General features: G+C 43.8%; 1 pseudogene; it reads right to left on the minus strand.

Annotated features, from left to right (window-relative positions):
* Positions 1 to 2256: 2256 nt before the first annotated feature.
* On the minus strand, positions 2257 to 7058 carry LOC135538183 (cathepsin Z-like; annotated as a pseudogene).
* Between the last annotated feature and the right edge of the window lie 427 nt (positions 7059 to 7485).

The following is a 7485-nucleotide window of genomic DNA, read 5'->3' on the forward strand; positions in this document are numbered from 1 at the left end:
CTCCTTCTAGACTGTTGCCTCTGGAGAGTCCTGGGCGTTGCAGACATTGCAGTTGCTGTACCAGGGCGGTAATACAGCCCAACAGGATGCTCTCAATTGTGCATCTTTAAAAGTCTGTGGGAGTTTTAGGGGCCAAGCCAAATTTCTTCAGCCTCCTGAGTTTGTCTGTGTGGAGCCATTCGATGAGTTGGAGGCCACGTAGTCATGGGTTAAAATGGATAAAATACTTTTTTTGTATGTCTTCCATTTCCTAATAATTGTTCTACAATTGATTTCTCTAAAACAAGCTGCATAACCTATTTTCGTGATTCAGTCTTCCCAGCCTGGTGCAGGTCTACAATTTTGTTTCATGTCCTTTGGACAGCTCTTTGGTCTTGGCCATAGGAGCTGGAGTGTGACTGTTTGAGGTTGTGGACAGGTGTCTTTATACTGATAACGAGTTCAAACAGGTGCCATTAATACAGGTAATGAGTGGAGGACAGAGGAGCCTCTTAAAGAAGTTACAGGTCTGTGAGAGCCAGAAATCTTGCTTTGTAGGTGACCAAATACTTATTTTCCATCATAATTTGCAAATAAATTCAATAAAAATCCTCCAATGTGATTTTCTGGATTTTTCTTCTCATTTTGTCAGTCATAGTTGAAGTGTACCTGTGATGAAAATTACAGGCCTCTCATCTGGAGAACTTGCACAATTGGTGGCTGACTAAATACTTTTTGCCCCACTGTATGTGGTTTCCAGTTTGCATAGTCCAGTGTAGTTATTTGAGGACCGTTGTGGTATCAGCTTGAGGGGGAATATACACGGCTGTGACTATAACCAAAGAGAATTCTCTTGGGAGGTAATATGGTCGACATTTGATTATGAGGTATTCTTGGTCGGGTGAACAAAAGGACTCTAAATGCGTCACAGTCACACCATGAGTAGTTAATCATGAAACATACACCCCGCCTTTCTTCTCAGAGAGTTCTTTATTCCTGTCTGTGTGATGTTCTAAGAACCCAGCTGGCTGTATGGACGGGGACAGTATATCCAGAGTTCTTTATTCCTGTCTGTGTGATGTTCTAAGAACCCAGCTGGCTGTATGGACAGGGACAGTATATCCAGAGTTCTTTATTCCTGTCTGTGTGATGTTCTAAGAACCCAGCTGGCTGTATGGACGGGAACAGTATATCCAGAGTTCTTTATTCCTGTCTGTGTGATGTTCTAAGAACCCAGCTGGCTGTATGGACGGGGACAGAATAACAGAGTTCTTTATTCCTGTCTGTGTGATGTTCTAAGAACCCAGCTGGCTGTATGGATGGGGACCGTATATCCAGAGTTCTTTATTCCTGTCTGTGTGATGTTCTAAGAACCCAGCTGGCTGTATGGACGGGGACAGTATATCCAGAGTTCTTTATTCCTGTCTGTGTGATGTTCTAAGAACCCAGCTGGCTGTATGGACAGGGACAGTATATCCAGAGTTCTTTATTCCTGTCTGTGTGATGTTCTAAGAACCCAGCTGGCTGTATGGATGGGGACAGTATATCCAGAGTTCTTTATTCCTGTCTGTGTGATGTTCTAAGAACCCAGCTGGCTGTATGGACAGGGACAGTATATCCAGAGTTCTTTATTCCTGTCTGTGTGATGTTCTAAGAACCCAGCTGGCTGTATGGATGGGGACAGAATAACAGAGTATGTTACAGTCCCTGATGTCTCTCTGGAAGGAGATCCTCAATCTGAGCTCATTTACTTTATTGTCCAGGGACTGAACATTAGCGAGTAATAAACTCGGAAGCGGTGGGTGATGTGCCTCCTGAGTCGGACTAGAAGTCCACTCCGAATACCTCTTCTCTCCTCCAGCGGAGTCTTGTAGCTTCTGGAATAAGTTCAATTTCCCTGAGGGGTACGAACAAAGGATCCACTCCTCCGGTGGTGTTAAAAAAAAATGACTGCAAAGTTGCTTAGGGGCTAGAAGCAGAGCTGCCATAACTGTCGGCACCGTCTTGCTTAAGCTATTCACTTTCTGTACAATAGAACACGTTTAAACCCAGACATCTTTTCTGGAACGTTGAAAGTCACTGAGCTCTTCAGTAAGACCATTCTACTGCCAGTGTTTGTCTATGGAGATTGCATGGCTGTGTGCTCAAAATTATATACCTGTCAGCAACGGGTGAGGCTGAAATAGCCGAATCCACTAATTTGAAGGGGTGTCCACATACTTTTGTACATATTCCATACAAGTCAAATAATGAATGTATTGTACAAGAGAGACTAACCCAAGGCTCTCCCAGGAGCTGCGGACCACCCAGTACTCTGTCCCGCTCCTCCGCCACCCCCAGCCTGCTACTGAGATGATATGGTTCATTAGAGACAAGGGGTGGAACTCGGCAAACACACCACCACGATACGCTCCAGGCCCTTTCGTAGCCATCACACCGCAGCTGAGGAGAGGACGGAACAACAGCCACAATGTGAGAATGAGGTTTATCAAAAGCAAGAACACAAGTTACAAAGGACATTTTACTACATGTATTACATGTACATATTGCTAACGTTATACATTTCAACACTCAAGGCTAAAAAAAGGGCATTTTGTTGATATCAAAATATTATATTATTTGAGATTCAAAATGGGAAAATCCTATTTTCTACTTCTTGATTTTTAATTAATTAAAATAAAAATAAAACTTTTACTTGTGCTTTTGTTCTTCAGACTGAGAGAAATGTTAACATGACGAACCAAAGAACACAGATCTCACCTGATTGGCCCGTTGGTGTATATCTCAGCTCTTCATCTGGTTTCGTCCTGACACCTCCCCGTAGTCTCAACCTTCCACAGAGGTGTAGTTCTGCACCACAGCACACACATCAGAGGAACAGGTCCACACTGGTTAACAGCTCACACTCTGTAGAACATAGAGCTCCACTGGCTGAACAGCTCACACTCTGTAGAACATAGAGCTCACTGGTTGAACAGTCACACTCACTGGTGGAACATAGAGCTCACTGGTTGAACAGCTCACACTCTGTAGAACATAGAGCTCACTGGTTGAACAGCTCACACTCTGTAGAACATAGAGCTCACTGGTTTGAACAGCTCACACTCTGCAGAACATAGAGCTCACTGGTTGAACAGCTCACACTCTGTAGAACATAGAGCTCACTGGTTGAACAGCTCACACTCTGTAGAACATAGAGCTCACTGGTTGAACAGCTCACACTCTGTAGAACATAGAGCTCACTGGCTGAACAGCTCACACTCTGTAGAACATAGAGCTCACTGGTTGAACAGCTCACACTCTGTAGAACATAGAGCTCACTGGTTGAACAGCTCACACTCTGTAGAACATAGAGCTCACTGGTTGAACAGCTCACACTCTGTAGAACATAGAGCTCACTGGTTGAACAGCTCACACTCTGTAGAACAGCTCACACTCTGTAGAGCTCACTGCTGAACAGCTCACACTCTGTAGAACATAGAGCTCACTGGTTGAACAGCTCACACTCTGTAGAACATAGAGCTCACTGGTTGAACAGCTCACACTCTGTTGAACATAGAGCTCACTGGTTGAACAGCTCACACTCTGTAGAACATAGAGCTCACTGGTTGAACAGCTCACACTCTGTAGAACATAGAGCTCACTGGTTGAACAGCTCACACTCTGTAGAACATAGAGCTCACTGGTTGAACAGCTCACACTCTGTAGAACATAGAGCTCACTGGTTGAACAGCTCACACTCTGTAGAACATAGAGCTCACTGGTTGAACAGCTCACACTCTGTAGAACATAGAGCTCACTGGTTGAACAGCTCACACTCTGTAGAACATAGAGCTCACTGGTTGAACAGCTCACACTCTGTTGAACAGCTCACACTGTAGAACATAGAGCTCACTGGTTGAACAGCTCACACTCTGTAGAACATAGAGCTCACTGGTTGAACAGCTCACACTCTGTAGAACATAGAGCTCACTGGTTGAACAGCTCACACTCTGTAGAACATAGAGCTCACTGGTTGAACAGCTCACACTCTGTAGAACATAGAGCTCACTGGTTGAACAGCTCACACATAGAGCTCACTGTTGAACAGCTCACACTGTAGAACATAGAGCTCACTGGTTGAACAGCTCACACTCTGTAGAACATAGAGCTCACTGGTTGAACAGCTCACACTCTGTAGAACATAGAGCTCACTGGTTGAACAGCTCACACTCTGTCACCTCTGTAGAACATAGAGCTCACTGGTTGAACAGCTCACACTCTGTAGAACATAGAGCTCACTGGTTGAACAGCTCACACTCTGTAGAACATAGAGCTCACTGGTTGAACAGCTCACACTCTGTAGAACATAGAGCTCACTGGTTGAACAGCTCACACTCTGTAGAACATAGAGCTCACTGGTTGAACAGCTCACACTCTGTAGAACATAGAGCTCACTGGTTGAACAGCTCTCACACTCTGTAGAACATAGAGCTCACTGGTTGAACAGCTCACACTCTGTAGAACATAGAGCTCACTGGTTGAACAGCTCACACTCTGGTAGAACATAGAGCTCACTGGTTGAACAGCTCACACTCTGTAGAACATAGAGCTCACTGGTTGAACAGCTCTCACACTCTGTAGAACATAGAGCTCACTGGTTGAACAGCTCACACTCTGTAGAACATAGAGCTCACTGGTTGAACAGCTCACACTCTGTAGAACATAGAGCTCACTGGTTGAACAGCTCACACTCTGTAGAACATAGAGCTCACTGGTTGAACAGCTCACACTCTGTTGAACATAGAGCTCACTGGTTGAACAGCTCACACTCTGTAGAACATAGAGCTCACTGGTTGAACAGCTCACACTCTGTTGAGCTCACTGGTTGAACAGCTCACACTGTAGAACATAGAGCTCACTGGCTGAACAGCTCACACTCTGTAGAACATAGAGCTCACTGGTTGAACAGCTCACACTCTGTAGAACATAGAGCTCACTGGTTGAACAGCTCACACTCTGTAGAACATAGAGCTCACTGGTTGAACAGCTCACACTCTGTAGAACATAGAGCTCACTGGTTGAACAGCTCACACTCTGTTGAACAGCTCACACTGTAGAACATAGAGCTCACTGGTTGAACAGCTCACACTCTGTAGAACATAGAGCTCACTGGTTGAACAGCTCACACTCTGTAGAACATAGAGCTCACTGGTTGAACAGCTCACACTCTGTAGAACATAGAGCTCACTGGTTGAACAGCTCACACTCTGTAGAACATAGAGCTCTACTGGTTGAACAGCTCACACTCTGTTGAACAGCTCACACTAGAACATAGAGCTCACTGGCTGTACAGCGCACACCTGTAGAACATAGAGCTCACTGGTTGAACAGCTCACACTCTGTAGAACATAGAGCTCATTGGTTGAACAGCTCACACTCTGTAGAACATAGAGCTCACTGGTTGAACAGCTCACACTCTGTAGAACATAGAGCTCACTGGCTGAACAGCTCACACTCTGTTGAACAGAACTGTATAGAGCTCACTGGTTGTACAGCGCACACTCTGTAGAACATAGAGCTCACTGGTTGAACAGCTCACACTCTGTAGAACATAGAGCTCACTGGTTGAACAGCTCACACTCTGTAGAACATAGAGCTCACTGGTTGAACAGCTCACACACTGTAGAACATAGAGCTCACTGGTTGAGAGAGATCAGAAGGGTGAGTGATGGAAACTGCCAAAGTGTATTTGCGAATGGAAATTATGCACAAGGATGAGTGATGATGCTATGAGACAAAATCCAAATGTAACAATCCATGCACCCTATCCCCCATAGTGCACTGCTTTAATTAAACTAGTGCGTACAGAAAAATAGTTAGAAAAACAAATCTCTTATCACCCAAATCAGGTGTTATGAGGAACTAGCACACATCAAAAGAAGATGCAGGATAAAAAACCCAAAATGTTAAAAGTCATGTTATAGGCCCTACTTTGGTTCTTCGCCTGATAGTTGTTGCATGTCTCGTCGGGGATGCCCTTCTGGTGAGCGTATTGGTACACCCCTGTGTGGTCCCCTCCGTAGCAGGACCCAGCATGGCCACAGTCTATCACGTTCTGGACAGACAGATAGGCTGATGGCCACGTACCACCACGCTTGATGTTGATACGGTCTGGGGGGAAACAACAAATGTATTGATATGATAGAGGCATGACTGTAAATACGTTTATTAGATCACTTTTATCACAAGGTTATAGCCTGTAAAAAATATAACACGGAGTGACATTTGTAACAATGTAATGACAGCTTGTGATTTGTTACATTGTAACATGTTAATTGTTCACGTTAAGATCATTGTTACAATGTTGTTACATTGTAACAAGTTAATAGTTCACGTTAAGTTCATTGTTACATTGTAACAAGTCAGTGAGTTATCAGTCCAGAAATGGTCAAATGTGTATTATTGGAGGAGTTTAATTTGGCAACATTGTATAACATTGTGGAGGAGAAATTACCGGCAATTGCACTGCTAGATCCCATGGCCCAGCACGAGCCGCAGTACTGTGGAATGTGTTGGTTCCTCGTGATGCTGGCATAGTTTTTCCCCTCAATGTTTCTCCAGTCCCAAACTGCTGGCAGCTCAGATACATTAAGGTATTCATGTGGTCGGGGATATGTCCTGGGATATGTCCAGAACAAACAGTTCAGATACATTAAGGTATTCATGTGGTCGGGGATATGTCCTGGGATATGTCCAGAACAAACAGCTCAGATACATTAAGGTATTCATGTGGTCGGGGATATGTCCTGGGATATGTCCAGAACAAACAGCTCAGATACATTAAGGTATTCATGTGGTCGGGGATATGTCCTGGGATATGTCCAGAACAAACAGCTCAGATACATTAAGGTATTCATGTGGTCGGGGATATGTCCTGGGATATGTCCAGAACAAACAGCTCAGATACATTAATGTATTCATGTGGTCGGGGATATGTCCTGGGATATGTCCAGAACAAACAGCATGTATATCCATTTCCTGCACTATTTATAGAGATACAGATTCAAAATAATGCTAGTTTGTTAATAAAACACTGTTTAGGGATGGACCATAATTTACAGAAATGGTTACCTGGAGGAAAAAATGGGGGAGGGGTTTATGCTTTGTGTTTAGTATTTGTTTTAACACAGGGGAGGGTCTGTGTCATTTGTAATGATGATGAAAATTTCAATATTTCTTAGTATTTTAGAATGAGTTGCTCATTATTAGGCTAGATATTGAGCAGGTTATAGTTATACAGCAGGCTATACAGCAGGTTATAGTTATACAGCAGGCAATACAGCAGGTTATAGTTATACAGCAGGTTATAGTTATACAGCAGGCTATACAGCAGGTTATAGTTATACAGCAGGTTATAGTTATACAGCAGGCAATACAGCAGGCTATACAGCAGGTTATAGTTATACAGCAGGCAATACAGCAGGTTATAGTTATACAGCAAGCAATACAGCAGGTTATACAGCA

Source organism: Oncorhynchus masou, unplaced genomic scaffold, assembly GCF_036934945.1.
Source record: "Oncorhynchus masou masou isolate Uvic2021 unplaced genomic scaffold, UVic_Omas_1.1 unplaced_scaffold_9260, whole genome shotgun sequence".
Taxonomy (NCBI): Eukaryota; Metazoa; Chordata; class Actinopteri; order Salmoniformes; family Salmonidae; genus Oncorhynchus; species Oncorhynchus masou.